The 18109-nt window shown below is 36.6% G+C and overlaps 1 long non-coding RNA gene across 1 annotated transcript in view; it reads left to right on the top strand.

Moving 5' to 3' along the window:
• Nucleotides 1-18109, top strand: part of LOC307176150 — a 220183-nt gene that overhangs the window by 107556 nt on the left and 94518 nt on the right. The window lies entirely within an intron of this gene.

Below are 18109 nucleotides of genomic sequence, written 5' to 3'. Positions count from 1 at the left end.
ACGACGACTCGGTAAAGGGAGAAGCCGAGCGCTGTGCCCAGGTGAGGCTAGAAGTGCATCCACGGGGCCCCTGGGAGTCGCGCCCCGGCCAACCTGTTGGACACGGGGCGGGAGCGAGGAGGAGGGCAGGGTGACTCACCTGCTGCTCCGGGCACATCTGGGGTGCGCTCAGTGGGCGCAGCTGGCTGCGTAGCCTCGATTTGATCCTCGCGATTTACACGTGAGTCTGACTTCACAGGTCCGGGAAGAGGGCTGTGCTCGCGGCTGAGCTCCTCGCCCGCGCTGGTTGTCTAGCCTCGCCTCTTCGCCACGAGCCTCCCGGCTCCGGCCCCTAGGCTGCGGCGGAGGGTGGCCGCCCCCGCCCGCGCACGCTCCCAGCCCTCGGCGGTTCCCAGCGCCAGCTGTGAGGAGAGCGGGGAGCGGAGGGAGGTGAGACCGGAGGAGGAAGTGAGGCGCTCAGTGACTGAATCTTACATTCATCCTGAAGGCGCTTCAAGGATTACTATATTAGATTCTCGTTTCCCGGAATCTGTGCGCTCACAAATGCTCAAGAACAAAATTTTCCAGTTGTATAAATCTGCGAAACTCAGGGTTAGGGCAGTTACGTTAACTGCTTTGTGTGGCACGGTTCAGGGTTGTCCTCATTATTTCCAGAAAGCGTCTGGGAATCCTGCATTTTTCAGAAGTCTTTGCAAGAATGAGTGCACCACACTTAGCTCCTTTTTTTCCTTGTAAGTAGTTTTAGAAAGTATATATAAAGAGGTAAAGCAGGCAGATTGACCTGAAACATAGTTGTTTAGTTCTGGCTTTGTCAACTGGCTGTGGAAGCTCTAGCTGGCATTTACTTCAAGGGCCTCAACGCCTTCCTTAGTAAAATTTCAGGTTTTAATAAAAAACACCTAACCTTTACTGGGTGCTTACTTTATGCCAGGAAATTTTTGTAAGCCCTTTACTCATTCAGTACCTTATTTAATCATAATAACAATACTATGAGGTAGAAGTATACTTGATTTACAGAAGGGAAGACTGAGGCAGAGAGAAATTATGTGATTTACTTAGGGTCACACATTCCAAATTAAAACCCAGGACTAATTGTCAGAGGCTGGCCCCATAAACACAGTGCTTGGGACGTATCATTTTTGTGTGATCTTTAAGTAAACCAAAGTGTGGTTGTATTTATTTACTTACTTTTGCAGCTTTCTAAAGAAGGGCAGGAGTTTAATGATGTATTTTCTCTAATCTTTCCACAAATGCTTGTTGCGCATCCACTATGTACCAGGCACTATTTTAGGTGCTTCAGATGGCTCCATGAAAAAAACCAGACAAGATCCCTGTCCTTATGGAACTAACATTTTCCTGTGAGAATAAAAGAACAACTTCAGTGAAATTTATAAAACAGTATACAGTATTTATCAGTTGTGGCTCTTTGGATGGCTATCCTCCTGGTTAACTTTTGCCTCTATAAAGAACTCTTCCATACAGAAAATATGGAGTTAAAGATCATCCTAGTAAGTAGTTCATCGTTATGTATGAGTACTGTGAAATTAATTTTTTTTAAGGTAGTGAAGATTTTCCCTTACATAGAGAGAAAAATTTCTCCAATATTTCACTTATATATTGGGCGTTGAAAAAAGCCAAAAGTTCTTTTAAGCCTTATTCATCCTTTAGTGTGAATAACTTGAATCAAATGATTAGCAGTAAAGTCTCCCCTAGCTTTACAGATTATTGTGAGGAAGGAGGAAAACTTTCAGAGGAGAATGACAGATTTGGGTGAGAAGGGAGATCTTGGACAGGTGACCAGAGGTTAGCAAATGGTGACTGAGGCTTGCAGGTCTCCTACGCTGCCACCAGGACCCTGGAATCAGTTGTAATTAGTGGTGTCCTGTAGAAGTAATTGTAACAATAACCACTCTTGAAGTGTAAGGCTCAAGCTAAGCATCTGAATTCTCACAATGATCCCATGAAGTAAGTATTGTTATCCTTAGCCACAAATCTCAACTCAGAGGCGCACAGGCACTAAGGAACTTTCCCAGTTGTATAGTGAATATGTGAAGGGGAGTATATTAAGGGACCGAAACTGGGGTCTTTCTGACTCCAGATTTCATCTCAACTGCTAAGAACCTAAAATTTTCAATTGACATTCAATTTGATTAAAACAGTTTCCACTAATTAAAGTAATTATAACTAGGGACTTCACTGGTGGTGCAGTGGTTAAGAATCCGCCTGCCAGTGCAGGGGACACGGGTTCGAACCCTGGTTCAGGAAGATCCCACATGCTATGGAGCAACTAAGCCCTGCGCCACAACTACTGAACCTGTGCTCTAGAACCCACATGCCACAACTACTGAAGCTCTCACGCCTAGAGCCCATGCTCCACAACAAGAGAAGCAACGCAATGAGAAACCCGGGCACCACAACGAAGAGTAGCCCCCGCTCGAGGCAACTACTGTCTCACCTAGAGAAAGCCTGTGTGCAGCAACGAAGACCCAACGCAGCCAAAAAACAAAACAAAACAATAATTATAACTAGAAAGATGGTTACTAGTTAACTGGGAGTATACAAACACAAATGACCTATTTTAAAATACAGTCTCTTGGGTAGCAAAAATCCCGGCCTTCTTCCCTGTCCTGTTCCCTTTAATCTGTTGTCTCTGCTCACTCATTGATTGTCCAGGTTTGAGTCAGAGAGCCCACTGAAAAACATATGACAAATTAGGGGGGAAATAAATCCATGCAGAGGGAATCCTTTCTGGTCCCTGATCTTGACCTGAGATATACCCTGAAGTATGTCAAGAAATGAAAGAAGAATTGCTGATAAGTAGTTGGGGATGGGGAGGTCTTGCTTTCCATCTCATTCCTACTTAGCATGGGAGGAATGTGATTGTCATGTAGGAGGTAGCACAGTACTGAGACAGGAAAACTCGACAACCTAATGGCTTTGTGGATATTTCCCTAGTCATCAGATGTTATATTCAGGTGATTTTCCATTAACAGTCTTGTGATGAAGTGCGCTACTGGTGTTTGGCTTTATCAGGTCTTCAAAATATCGATAGGAATGTTGAATCCCCAGGTACAACTTGTATTTTTAATTCTTCCAATTTTTATGAATATTTCCAAATTTATTAATGAACAGCATGCATTCTTAACAGTCGTGTTTTTAAATTGGATTAAAAGAAAAATCACGATACCTTAAATTGACTCTAACGCAGACAATTATGAAAGTAAAAGTTAAAAGTCATTTGAAGCACGTTCAAAATTTCTATTATTAAAAACCTAGACCATTTTATTCAGGTTTTTAAAAAAGTAATGAAAATGTATTTATATTATTATTGTATTCCGTTATTCTGTGATTTATTTAAATAATATAATATGTTTCTGTGAAATTATTAATTCTCATCTTTTATTTGAAAGTTTTAAAATGATTTTACATATATGATTATAAGTTATTGAAATATTTTTAAAGGAAAATGTACATTTCTTATTAATTTATATCCCCAATACTGCAACTTTACATTTATTTTTAATAATTAAATAGACAGGGGACGTATAATGACTGAAAAATTTTGAATAAAGCAATTTATAGACTTCAACTTGAGTAAACTCTACATTTTCATTTTCAACCATTTCATTTTCAACCACATCACTGTAGACTCACACTAGAACCCCTTTAATTTATCATTCATTAACAATGCAGACCATATTTCATGCGAGGTGTGCCTGCCTATCTTTGACTCTGTGTTTCATTACCTAGGGACTGACAACCAGATGAGTTAATTGTAATGATGTTCAAAATGCCTTTGTGTAAGGACAAAATGACTTTATCTTCTTTCTTTTCACTGCATTGGAATATGTTTAAAGGTAAAGGAAAATCTGACAAATTCTATCTATTCATCTTTCATGTGCCTTCTAGGTGCTTGGAATAAATCCTCCCAACTGTATAACAGCCCACTCTAATGCAGAATTTAGCTTAATGTGGGCTTGTTCTGGATTCCTTCCAAGGGGAGGCAATTGTCTTTGGAAGTACCCAAGAACTCATTTTTATAGCCTAGTCTGCTACAGAGATCACAGGATGGGTTGATGATGGTGATGAGATAGTAATATGATAATAATAGATGCTACCTTTACTTATTCAACCTCTGCTCTGTCTTTTATTAGCTGTGTGACCTCAACACGTTTCTTGAAACTTCTACGTCTCATTTTCCTCATCTGTAAAGTAGGAGTGACAGTAGTACTTACCTTATGTTGTTGTTTTAAAATTAAATGAGATAATCCATGTAAGTGTTTAATGCAGTGTCATTATTCTTGTTGTCACTTTTATTATTATCAAAATGTTGCAGGAATATTTTTCTAATCCCCCTTACTGAGCACTTACTGTGTGATAAGTGTCATGTTAAGTGTTTAGTCTCATTTCATTTATAATTCACAGAACCCTATGAGGAGATTATTATTATCATCCTTAATTTACAGGATCACAGCATTTTAATAACTTCTCAAGTGTTATACTGATAGTCAATATAAGCTTGAACACATTTGTTTGATTCAAAGCCTTCAAAGGGCATTAATATGAAAATAATGTGATGATGAGAAATCACTGTTAGAAATGCTCTTCTCTTTAAAAATAATTTTATACGGAGAAAATTTCTATTCTATGCTTCAAATAATTGAGCGATGACCATACTTCATATACCATGACCAACACATTGCCTGTGATTTCACATTTTAGTAAATTGGATCTTTCTTGTAACCATCATAAAGTTGATAGTCAACTGGATTTGTCATTAAGTGATTCTCACTATGCCCTTATGATATGCGAAAGATATAGTCACATTTTTACTGAGTTACCAAGAAAATATGTAGAATCAGGCACTTATTGTTCACTGGATTAACTCCTATAATTACACTGAAATTAAACTTTATAAACAAGATTTAAAAGCACTGGAGCAAAAGCAAGGCAAGTGCTCTGCTCATCATGTTCTGTACACTGTTAAGTGAACCTAATATTGAATTTGAAAATCATATTTTCTTTTTTAAAGCCTTTTTACCCAGCTCTATTGAATTACCTTACGATGACAGAGAGGTAGAGTCATACAGACCATTAAAAACTGTTTCTCATCGAGTATATGCAATTTATTAATATTAGAAGTAAAATTGTATTTAGGCTTATACTTATTCTATTTAGTGCTTTCTTTCATTATCAAGGAACTCAGTAAACTTGAATTCCATCCTGTAGTTGGAAGACAGGTAATCTTTGAAACCCATACGTGTTATAAAGTTTTTTATGTTGTATTTTCTTGATTTTCCTGGAATCAACTCAAAATTCAAAAATTTTTCACTCAGTAAATATTTTAGAAATGTAATTTTCTCAGCTTCAGGGGAGATGTTCGTATGTATATACAGATAGAATATATATATTGTATATCATATACGTCATATATATTATGTATGTGAATACACACACATGAAAAACTAAGAGTAAGGAAAGTTTACAATGATTTCTATGTCAGTGGATCACATTATTATTACTCTTTTTTTTTGCGGTATGCGGGCCCCTCACTGTTGTGGCCTCTCCCATTGCGGAGCACAGGCTCCGGACGCGCAGGCTCAGCGACCATGGCTCACGGGACCAGCCGCTCCGCGGCATGTGGGATCTTCCCAGACGGGGGCACAAACTCGTGTCCCCTGCATCGGCAGGCAGACTCTCAACCACTGCGCCACCAGGGAAGCACCACATTATTATTACTCTTAACAAGGAAAGTAGTGAACAATCAGAAGCAATATAAGGAGAATAGTAGAGATAAGTAAGGGGAAAGACAATTTTTCTTTCGAAGTGGTTCTTACTTATATAGTGTAGTTCCTTTAAATAGCATCCTCATGGCATTTTAAACATGATCTAATTAAAGAAAATATGAAGTAATTTTTTAGGACACATATGCTGAAATCTGTGCCAAAGTAGTTTTGTTAACTGGATTGCAATGCTGTATAGAATACCTATTATTCTAATCTCAGTTTAAGCACATAGAACAACATTAATTTAAATAAATATTTTATACATGAAATCCATTGCACACAAATGGGATAAACGCAATACTGTTTGAGTTAAAAAAAAAATCACTGCTTTTTACCCTTAACTCTATGATCTGCTTATACTTTTTTTGCTGGTTCAAAAGAATAGAAAAATGGGTTTTTAATCAGTATAAATTAATTTGATTGATTTGAAAAAAGAGTCCTGCATTGCTGCATATATTCCAGAGTATATTTTCTCCACACAGTGCAATTATATTGGTGGGACCTGCATACAAAAATTTGTTATTTTTTTCAACATGAAAAATATCAGTGAGCCATATGGCATCTTCTTACACCATTGCATCTGATTGACAGCTCAATTATAGACCTGGCCTCCTAGTTCTCCCACAAACAGCTTTCTGGGAAATCTAAACCACATGGGAAGTCAAAGCATAGCAAACTTGTCCTGGGCCTGCTTTTTTAAAAAAATTCTGTGAAGTCAAATTTATCCAGTTTAGTAACCAGGACTGTTTTATTTTCATGGCAGCAGTGAGAAATATCCAGTTCAGTACCACTTATATGATACTTTATTTATTTTATTATTATTATTTTTTTGCGGTACGCGGGCCTCTTACTGTTGTGGCCTCTCCCATTGTGGAGCACAGGCTCTGGACGCCCAGGCTCAGCGGCTATGGCTCACGGGCCCAGCCGCTCCGCGGCATGTGGGATCCTCCCAGACCGGGGCACGAACCTGCGTCCCCTGCATCGGCAGGCGGACGCTTAACTACTGCGCCACCAGGGAAGCCCTATATGATATTTTAAATGAAAATAAGTCTCAAAGAATTTGTAAAAGAAGAAAAATAAAACAAATAGGAATTTTAAGATTAATTTGGGAAAACATTAAGTTAGCAATATACATTCAATATTTACGTGATGCTAGGCCACATATGTTTTGCTTTTGGTAGCAGAAACTTATCAAAAAATCAGATAGATAATTACTGATTATATGGAAGCTTTGAGAATACTAAGCAGTTTTATGGATGAGATATGTTTACATATGTCTGTAGAACAAGTATTTAAATTTAAGTTTTAAAAAAATTAAGCTAAAAATATACTAGAATTGTTTCCTCATTTGATATTGCTCAATAAATAGGAAAATATCACAAATATCTTTCAGCATAAATTAAAAAAAGACTTTATGTGCAGTTAATTTTTGGCTTGTTTCATTTTTGTTGTGTTAATAGCATTACCAACTGGCAACAAAGGTCTGTGTAAAATTTTTATTGAGTGACTAAAAGTAAAATAAAGAGCAAGTTTTGATGTATTTGCTTGAATAGGTACAGATAGGGGCTTGAATAAGACCCTGATAGATGAGCACGTGGCCTCTTTCAACGTTGTGAACGTGGGCAAAAAAACTTCACCTGCAGTTGGAGCCAAGATCACTGGAGAAATGATGATCTACTTTAATCTCTGATTTGATTGAGAATCTGTCCCTGGGGCAGTAAGAGTCACAGAGTGAATGGGCCTCTCTCCAATGAATTGGTGGTGATCACTTATATAAGTACTAGATAAGGGACACTATTAAAATATTTGTTTTCAAAGTTCCAGGTTTTCAAATATAGCTGTGATGGAAGGTGGCTGACCCATGCTTCAAGGCAGCAGTTTTGGGACCCCTCTACACTCTTAAAAATTATTGAGGACCGCAGACATCTCTTGGTGATATGGGTTATATCTATTGACATTTATCATGTTGAAATTAAAACAGAAAAATTTAAAAATATTTATTAAATCAATTTAAAAAAACAGTCTCAAGCCCAATATGTGTTAACAAAAGAACACGCTTTTTTGATAATAAGGATATTTTTCAAAACAACATAATTAGTGAGAATAAAGACAGCGTTTTACAATTTTTCATATCTGGCTTAATAAAAGATGGCCAAATTTTCATATCTGCTTCTGCATTCAAACTGTTGCAATTTGAAATTTTTGTTGAAGTTAATGAAGAAAATCCAGTGTCAGATAGGTAGTTGGAAAAAAGTGGGGCATTTAATAGCTTTTACATATAATTTTGTATATTCTTCTGTGCTACACTAAAACTTAACAGGTTAGTTCCAAAGTGGAATCTGAAACTGTGTCGAGGAGCTTTTCATAGTCAGTTATATTAAAACCCATTGGTCTATATTGCCCTTGGAATGGATTTTTTTAATCCATGCATGACTTTGTTATGTCCTGCATTGTTCATTTAGAAAATGTTGGTTTCTTAGTTTTGTATATCTCCCAAAAGTAAAACATTTAGTTAAACAACATAAAAAATCTCTTTTGTTAATATCACACCAATTTCATCAGAAATTTTTTTTAAGTATAGGGAAGTTATCAAACTTATGATGGTACAAGTAAGCTTTCCAAAATTGTGATTTTTGCTTGTAAGCTCATATATTTTTTTTTTTTTTTTTTTTTTACGGTACGCGAGCCTCTCACTGTTGTGGCCTCTCCCGTTGTGGAGCACAGGCTCCAGACGCGCAGGCTCAGGGGCCATGGCTCACGGACCTAGCCGCTCCGTGGCATGTGGGATCTTCCCAGACCAGGGCAGGAACCCGTGTCCCCTGTATCGGCAGGCGGACTCTCAACCACTGCACCACCAGGGAAGCCCTGTAAGCTCATATTTTATAATCTGTAACAAATATTGTCAGATTTCCTTGATAGTAGCAGGATCCATTCATTCATTTTTAAGAAATTATTCACAAACATCTGAATAACCAATTTGTCTATCAGTCAGATTTTCAAGTAAACACGGGGATTCATGAGAAAAAAAATGGCTAGTTCAGCTTGTAACTCAAAATAATTACCCAAGTGCTTGTCCTTGAGATGTCCATGGTACTGAAGCAGGCTGCAGAAAGCTTCAGTTCACTTCCCATTTAGTCAAATAAAACATGAAAAAGACAGGTACCCAAGCGATGAGATTGAATACAATTAATATTTTAATAAAATTTATAACTTTTATTATTGCTCATCCAGGATATTGTTAAGTAAAACCGTCTTCCCCCCATCCCCGCAAATGTGTGAAGACTATGAAGACAACTAGTACAGTTTGGTTCCACCACTCTGAGGTGCGCTAAAAACATAAGTGCACCTGTTGCTTTTATACCATTAGTGCAAATATAAATGCAGTGGGAAATACAAATATTGTCTTGTTATTAAGAAAATAATTTTTTAATTCAAGGACCACTAAAAAGGTCCCATAAAATCCTAGGGGTAAATAGGCCACATTTTGAAAAATTTTGTTCTAAGGAATATATGTATTTTGCCAACTTAAAGACAGGATTTATGTTTACATTGTTCAGGAATTAGAGAAGTATAGGACTTTTATATTTTGTTTTTCAAGGTTTCATCAAAAAATTTCCTGTACCTAATATACACTGTACAGAGATAAACACACACATATCCCAAACATAGATATTACACACACACATATACTCACTCACACAGAAACGTGATCATAGAAATGTTGTCAGATATGCAGAGAAAATGTAATTTTGCCTCCAACTGATCAGCTATTTCTTATAAATTCCATCACATTGGATATTAGGTAAACCCTACTTTTTAGTTTAATCAAGTAAATATAATATAATGCAATAATTTAATTTTTTAAGGTAATGTGTAGTCTTTTGGAGTAAAAATGTCTAGTCTCTCAAATGTTCGACATCTTTTATGCCTCACTCCAGATGAGCAAGGTATGGCCCGGGAAGATAAGATGCTCCTTTATAGTTTAGATGATACCAGTTGAATCAGCCCTGGCTGGTAGGAGGGCTTCCTGGACTAATGACTTCTGGGATGTACATAGATGTGAATGGCTGGAGCCCATTGGTTGGTTGTTTGCTTCCGGTCTCTAGTTCCTCCTCATTTTTCTCTCTTTGCCCTCAGGTTATAAATGGTTAAACAAGCCTCTCAAGCCTTTTGTCTCTGTCTCTCCTCAAGCAGTGCATGGAGCCACTGTTGGCTCACACTTTACCTATCTATAATCTGACATTTATCTCTCTCTAATCTACTTATTTCCGCATAATCACACCTGCCGCAAGTTAAGTGGCTGGGCGTGGGGCACCTCCTAGAGCTTGCAGCTTTTCATGAAAAGGAATGGTGAAGTGTTAACACATGTTCCTGGGCTTTCCCATACCTGCTGGAAGTTTCTAAGTGCCCCTCCTGGACCCGCTGAGGTTTGTCATCCGTGTGTGTTGTATTTATGGAGGTACGAGAACCCTGAAGCTGATCCATTGATGTTTCTATCTCTCCCCTCCCCCATTTTTTCTTTATAATTATTCATGTTTTCCCCCCTATTTCTAAGTCATTGGTTCTCAATCAGTGCTAGTACTTCCTCCTTAAAGGGACATATGGAAATGTGGTCATGGGCGTGTGGAGGCTCTTATCTGTCACAGTGACTGGAGAATGTTATTGACAGTTACTACCTAGGAGCCAGACACACTAAATATGTTTTAACTATAGGCAATAAAGAATTGCCATTCCAAAAATGATAGTAGTGCTCTTATGAGAAACACTGCTCTAGATACAAATTCCTTAGGTCCTAGGGAAGGAAGCTTTACAGCTTAACCATGGTGTCTATGACAGAGGCAGAACTAATTATCTGTCTTCTCACAACCCTCCAGATGGATAGATGCCTTGGGTTGACTGCAAAAAATGTCATGGACCAGAAATACAAAAAAAAAAAAAAAAACCCCTACTATCAGTATATGAATATGTACATACATTAGGCATTTGAATTTGTGATCATGTTTTATATTACCATTGCAAAGGGATGACACATTAAACAGAAGAGCTAAATATATCAGTACTTATGCATATGTTTTAAATGTACTGTAGAATTACATTGCTTTCTTGTGGTAACTATTGAGATGGTGTAGGTCCTTATGGATGGACAACGGCATACATTATGTAAACAGCCTGTCATTTATGTTCTACAGCAACCTTGAAAGGTTTCCAGAAGAATCCATAAAAAGCTCAAATTATTTTCTTTGATAATTTTGGTCAGCCTTCTCAATGACAGAGTACTCTAAGTGATCTCCTTTCTAGCTTCCAGCTAATGATTTTACCTCCTAAATTGCAAAAAAGTTTTGATGTTTCCAAAATGTCTTTGCAGTGCTTTTCTATTCATCTCTATATACTTCATCAATCTGGTTTTTCCTTTCTTAACTCATTTTACCAACTGACTCTTCACATGTGAAAAAACGGTTTGCCTGTAGAAAAGAGCTAAATAGAGTGTAAATAATTAACTGTGTCCCTTAGATATTTCTGATACTGTTTACTCAGAATATTCCAAACTTTCGTCTCTGTTTACTAAAATACATATTATATGCATGGTAATCATACAAAATTCCTAGAACTCTATGGGTAAACACTGAACTTTGAAATCAGAGTTCTCCACAACTTATCCATATAATTTTGATTCTTTAAGTCAATGCATAAGATTAAAACAATTCAGATTGGATATTATTCATTGGAATATGTTATATTTGTAAAGGGAGGCCTTCTCCATAACTATCTTACAGTTTCAATTTATTTAATTTTGCCGTATTTTTTTTCTCCAAATACATTCATTAGTGGACATATGTTATGCCTGGTGAAGAGTAACACGTTTGAATTGATTTTTTTTTTTTTTGGTAGAGAACATTTAAGAACTTGTATGATATGGATATTTCTTGAGTTGTGAATTAATTTTGGAGTGATTCAGAATCAGTGGAAGTTTTGGAGATGTCTTAATTGAGGAAGATGGTAATGATGTGTGAGTTAGCACACAAATTACAAATTCCATAGCAATATCCAGTACATTGTATATAAGCTAGATGTGTTCTCCTGCCTCACTGCAGACCTGATGAATTAGCTGTTTCATTGACACCAATATCATGACAGAAACACATGTTACTGTTTAGAATTTTTATATTTGATCGATCATCTCTATCCGGTTCTTTCGTAAAATATCAAATTGAAATGAAAAATGACTTTTTTAGAGATTGACTTATTTTTTGATGCTTCTAGAAGCATTTGTTTGTTTTGAGTTAACAATACATATTTAAAATTTTTTCACTATTTACAATTTTGGTGACTATTGGGGTTCATTTGCTTTCACTTTAATATTGATTTATGAGAATTTGAGTAGAAGTGCATTTTGGGGTTCAAAGATACCAATAACCATGTCGAGTGGTTCGTTTTGAGTGTAGTCTGGAATTGTAACATACAGTTGAAAATTTTCACTGATGATGCATAACTGGAAACCCCTGCCATAGTTTTGTTCTCCGTACTTGTCCAGTAATCTGCAATGAGGCACAGTTTAGATAATTGATTAGAAAAGTCAGAAAAGTCTTTAAAAACTGACCAAAAAAGGCAATAATTATCTGGCAAAGTTTTTGCGTATTCACCAGAGGACCACAACCCAACTAAAAGGACAGCTGAAATGGTTAAAAGATGAAATCTTAGGTGAGATGGCATGGTTAGGTGACTAAGAAACAGTATTTGCTGAGACTTCAACTAAGTAACCATCTCTGAACAGATGGGCTAGAAGCATTTTCCCTAAGACACATGAGCCCTGTCGATCAAGACATCCAGCCATTTTTTGGTGGGGAAAGCTTGATATGTTAATAGGGACTGGAATATTTGAGGATTAGGTGAGATCATATGTGAGGTGAAATATTTTAAAAGTCGGTAAGCTTTTACTATTATTTTTCTTTCCTGAGCATAAAACACAAAGGTGTTGTTAATATTCAGTGACTGCTATTTGTATGTTTGACTGAAAAGAAAATGAAGTAGCAAATTCTCAATAGTCACCTCGTTCTGAGCACATTGTAGACACAAATGGCAATCATTTTCCTTATGATTTCAGCCACTATTACAGAGTCTGTCTTCCTTTTAAATAGATTCTTAGATACAAAAAAGCCAATTGGTCTCTGATTACTGCACAGCTGGCATGCTCAACTGCTGTTCTGTCTGGGCATCCAGTGAATCTTATTTATTGCTTGAAACTCTGCTTCAGCACATCCTTAACATTATTTGTTCTCTTTTTCTTGCTTTGCCTTTTAATGGTTCTGCTGTAACTCACCATAGATCTTAGAAGTCTGAGTATCCTTATCTCACCCAACTACCCATCTTTCCCATCTTTTTATCCCAGTGGGGTTTGAAGTTATATCGGGCTGCCTAACTTCTAATTTTAATAGGCCATTTATTATTGATGTGTCTGTGGTGTGAGCAAGAACAGTCCTTCCTACGTGTTTTTGATTGTCAAGGATGTGAATGGATAGAGTTTTAGGAGCCATTCCTATTAACACTTCCTAAGTCTTCTCAAACCACTTCAGACATCTAAGAGGCATTTTGTAAAAACAAACAAGCAAACAAACAAAAAATCTCTTTTATCAAATGTGTTTGCATTTAAAAAATTTCAAATCCATTTACTCCTCTACTTCCTCACTGCTTCTCTAGTCTGAGCCATCAACTCTTGGTATCCATTTAATGCTTTCTTGCTTCCACTCTTGATTTTTACCAAAGTCCTATAGGCCACATTATGGCATTTAAAAACTTCAAATCATGTAATGCTAGTCCCCCAATTAGAAGCCTTCAATCCATTTTCATTGCACGCAGAATGAAGTTTAAATTCCTTTCCATGGCCTTCAAGGCTTCTGACCTCTCCAACCATTTGTAACTATACAGGCTGGACGTTTTGATCTTCTGCTGCCTGCCTCCTATGTCTTATTTAGTATCAGTTATAAGATGAGGGAAGAAAAGAGTATTCCTAATACCTAATACCTCCTCCTGTCTCTCCAGCACAGCCATGTAAGCTTCTGGAGGGTAGTGGTCTTGTCTGTAGTGTTCACCATCATATTCTCAGGGCCTAATACAGGTCCTGTCACATAATTGGCACTAATAAATACAGCTTATGCAGACAATGACTTAGAGACTTTAATATGCTACTGTGCAATGTAGCAGTTCTCAGAACTCAGGTTTGGAAATATTTGTATATGTAAATTCTCAATTTCCCAAGCCAGAGCTGAGGACATTACCTTTTTGTAGACAGACTAGCTGGGGGACTTGTTTATTACTCTGCCCTAGAATGTGCAAAGGTATGTCACCGCTTCCTGGCAATTCTTTTCTCCTAGTTTAGATAATCTCCAAGAGCCTTTAAACCTAGGATTACTCATCAGTTATGAGAGAATATATGCTCCAATCCAGTGCTCTTGGACACCCTTCAAATATTTAGAAGTGCTAAGAAAAATGGAGATTTGTCTGGAAAATATCCAGTTCATTACTCTAGATACGCTACATTGTATTCTTTGGTTTTGTTAGGCCATTATTAAGACGTTCATTGGGATCATGCCAAATCGGTCTAGCATAGAATTTTTTTTAACTGCGTTACATTTTGATGTATCTTTGCTGGTCTATGTGTATGGACCTTATAAGAAAGAGCCTTTTGTGTTTACTGTAAAGATGTTGTTGAGGACGCTATCCATTCCATTACACTGGATTCTCTCTAGGAGGAGCTCCACTATAACATTCTCTTCTTTCCTGGGTAGAAGAATAGTTATTATCAATTGATTTATTCTGCTTGTGAACATTGGAGTATGGAGGATTTAGTCACATATATGTATTTTTAAAACATTATCATTAATATTGATCAAGTGCTTACTATAAGTTAGTTATCTTATAAATGTATTTTATATGGGTTATCCTATTTCTCACAATAACCCTATGATATAGGTATTGTTATTATTTCTATTTTACAGATGAAGAAACTGAGGCAAGAAAGGATAAATAATTGTCCAAAGTCACAAAACTAGACAGTATTGGAATCAAGTTGTGAACACTGCCTAACTTAAGCAGGCTGCGTCTCAAGTAGATCTAGCTTATTTTCCCAAACTTTACTCTTTTTTTGTCTTATTTTTTATCTGCTTAAGCAGTCTTAAATCACTGTGGGAAAATGTGGAATATAATAAAATGAAAAAGTTAGATACCAAGATGTTTTTTCTTATGGGCATTTTCTCGTATCACAAAGCTCAAATGGATTTATAGGCAGGGAATCAAGTAGAAAGTATTAGAAAGTGCATCTCCAGCACAGTAAGCTATTTATCAACTATTATTCTCTTCTAGGTGCATATTTCAACCTTGACTGTATTGTAAATTAACATCCATTTTTCTTAGGTTACTTTCTCAAATGACACCCTTAGGAAACCTAACTTGTTGTGTTATTAAAGGTTGTGCCTTATAGTACTATATGGAGTCACTTATGATGAATGCCTGGTATTTCCATAGATTTTTATTGAAATTAACAGTAACTAACAAGATGTTCTAAGAAGTATTAGTAAGCCAATAATCTTTTCAATCTATAACCATGACAGAGGCTTGCATACAACATTTAAGACTTCTTGTTCTTCTGTTTTGTTAGTCATAGATTTTAATATGACTAGTAATCCTGGCTTAACCCAATTTGGCGTATAAAATTATTGGGTTAAATACATGAAGGAGGTACTTCAAATTACTGCTAGAAAACTTCCCTAATTTATCAATAAGACATCTGCTATCTAAAATTTTTAGAAGATTTATATACATAAAAATTCCACTAAAAATTCTCACTAGCTACAATATATTGACTAGTCACCTTTAATGATTAAAAAAAATGCCTAGCCAAAGATCCATTAATGATGTGTAATATCTGACCAGATTACCAACAACAACTTAATAAAAGGTATAATAAATTTTTCTTTGTCCCAGTGCCTACTGCCACCATCTTGGTTTATGCTATCACTGTGTTTCTCATGGATTATTATAAAAGTCTCCTTATTGATTTCCCTGGCTGAAGTTTCACTCTTTGCCAGGGTCCAACACATTCTCCACTTAGCAGTCGGAGTGTTCTTTCTAAAAGGTATATTTGCTTATGCCATTCTCCTGCTTAAAGTCTTTCAGGGGCTCCCCATTCCTCTCAGGACACTTTCTCAGTTCCTCACCAAGGCTCACAAAGTGTTTTAGGATCCAGAGTTCTCTTATAGTCTTACCTCTCACCCTTTTCCAGTAGCCGTCCTAAACTCCCCCTGTTTCTGAGAATGAGTCTTATTCTCTCCTGCATCTAGGCCTTCACACTCTGCATGTAGAACAGCTTCCCCCTTCCATTTTCATCTGCCTGACTCTCACGTGTCTTTTAGCTTTTGACCTACGCATTTTCTCCGCTGAATCTAGGTTAGGTGTTCCTCCTTTAATGTCCTGTGGTCTTCTAGGTTTATCCTACCAGCGCTGTTGTCTGCTTACCTGCCTGTCCTTTTCCACAGAAGACTGAAACACATTTTAAAGAGAGGAAGTGTTTCGAGTTCACTATCTTGTTCTCTGCCCTTACTCTAAAGATCAGCACTTCATAGGCCCTCAGTATTTGCTTTTTCAATAAATGAATGGATTTTATAAATATTATGAGTATAATTTTTTATATTCTCTGTAAATATTTTCTTTAAATTTTTCAGATTATTGATATGTCCCCCAATTGTTCTATCTCAATTTGAGTTCAAATCCCAATTCCCCTCATTTCCAAGTTGTGTGCCTTTGGGCACATTAAACAAAGTCTTAGTGCCTTTCTTTTAAAATCTAGAAAATGGTGGTGCTTACCCAGTAGGGCTGCAGTGAGTAGAAACTGTGACAAAACATAAAACACTGAACATAGTGCTTGGGACATAGTAAGTTCTTCTTATATAAGGTTTTGTTTTGTCTTGTTTTTGTAGCACAAGGGCTATTAACTCTGGCTTTGGGGACGGATGGATGCGGATTCAAGTCTGGATTGGCTTCTCTTTAGAGTATGTGAACTTGCTCTTTGGGAGTCAGTTTTCTCATACATAAAATGAGAATAACAGTCATACCTACCTTAACAGGTTTCTGTGAGCTTTAAGAAAGATAAGGTAAATCAAACACTTAGTACATTACTTGGCACAGAGCAGAAGCTCCAAAAATGCTAGAAATTATTAACACATCTATGTCTCTCACTAGTTAATCACTCCACTGAAGTCACAGATTTTTGTTTCATTTATCTTTGAACTCCTAGCATCAGTATTTTTTTACATTTGTACCTTGCATATAATAATTGGTCTACATATAAAATAAAAATAACGCTCAGAAGAGTAAAATGTTAACTTTTTTTGTCCACTTACATACAGCTTAATGTGACTTAGTGTACCAGTCAGTTGAAATTGGGGTATCTAGAGCTCAAAGCCAGTTGTACGGGTGTCATTTTGAAAGGTGGAGACATTTTTCCAGTGAAGATAAGCCTATCTGATGACACTATCTTTAGAGAAAGGAATGCCAGGAGCTGAGGAAGAAATGCAGCCAGGTGAATTGGGAAAACATCAAGAAAAAATTTAACCTAATTCTCAATTTTAGCTATGATTAGCCTTAGGGGATAATTGCAGTGCTAATCCAAGGAAATAGAAAAAAGGAATTTTGTAAGTGGGCCAGTTTTGCATGGTATTATTTGATAACAGGAATTCCTTAGAATAAGATAGTTTGGTAAATAGGCCCTGGTATGTTTTTCACAGCTGAGGTTTATTTGAATAGACTAGACAATATGCCCAGGAGGCTGTGCATTAATTAGTAAGCTATTAGTGTTAAATTGTTGCTAATTTGGGTTTTATAATTGAAAGGACCTAGAAAACTACAGAGTGATGTTGACAGCATTTTAGGACAGAAGGAAATTTGAAGAAGCTCTTCCATATCTTTCACTAAGAGACAGGGTTTTTTTCACTTAAATAAATTAACTGTTATTTGGACTTCCTGTCACCCTTTAAAAATTATAAGTAAATGTGGTATAGGACTAAGTGAAAGTTCTCTTCAAAGTTCAGCTTTGAATATACCGCCATTGATGCCTAAGAGTGCTAAATATTTTCAAAAAGTGTAATCAGTCAAAAACAGAAGATTTTGTCAGTTTAACATCACTCATACAAAAACTAATTCTTAAATTTAATTGTGAATTTATAGAGGATAAACCCAATGACTCAGTGTGAACATACAATTTAAAAATCAACCTTATGGCTATATCCTTGACATATAATAAAATTGAAGGTAAATTCTACTTCCAGAGTGAT

Source organism: Stenella coeruleoalba, assembly GCF_951394435.1.
Source record: "Stenella coeruleoalba genome assembly, chromosome: 17".
NCBI classification, from domain to species: domain Eukaryota; kingdom Metazoa; phylum Chordata; class Mammalia; order Artiodactyla; family Delphinidae; genus Stenella; species Stenella coeruleoalba.
Note: the sequence above shows the minus strand (reverse complement) of the source record. Positions and strands in the feature narration are given on the sequence as shown.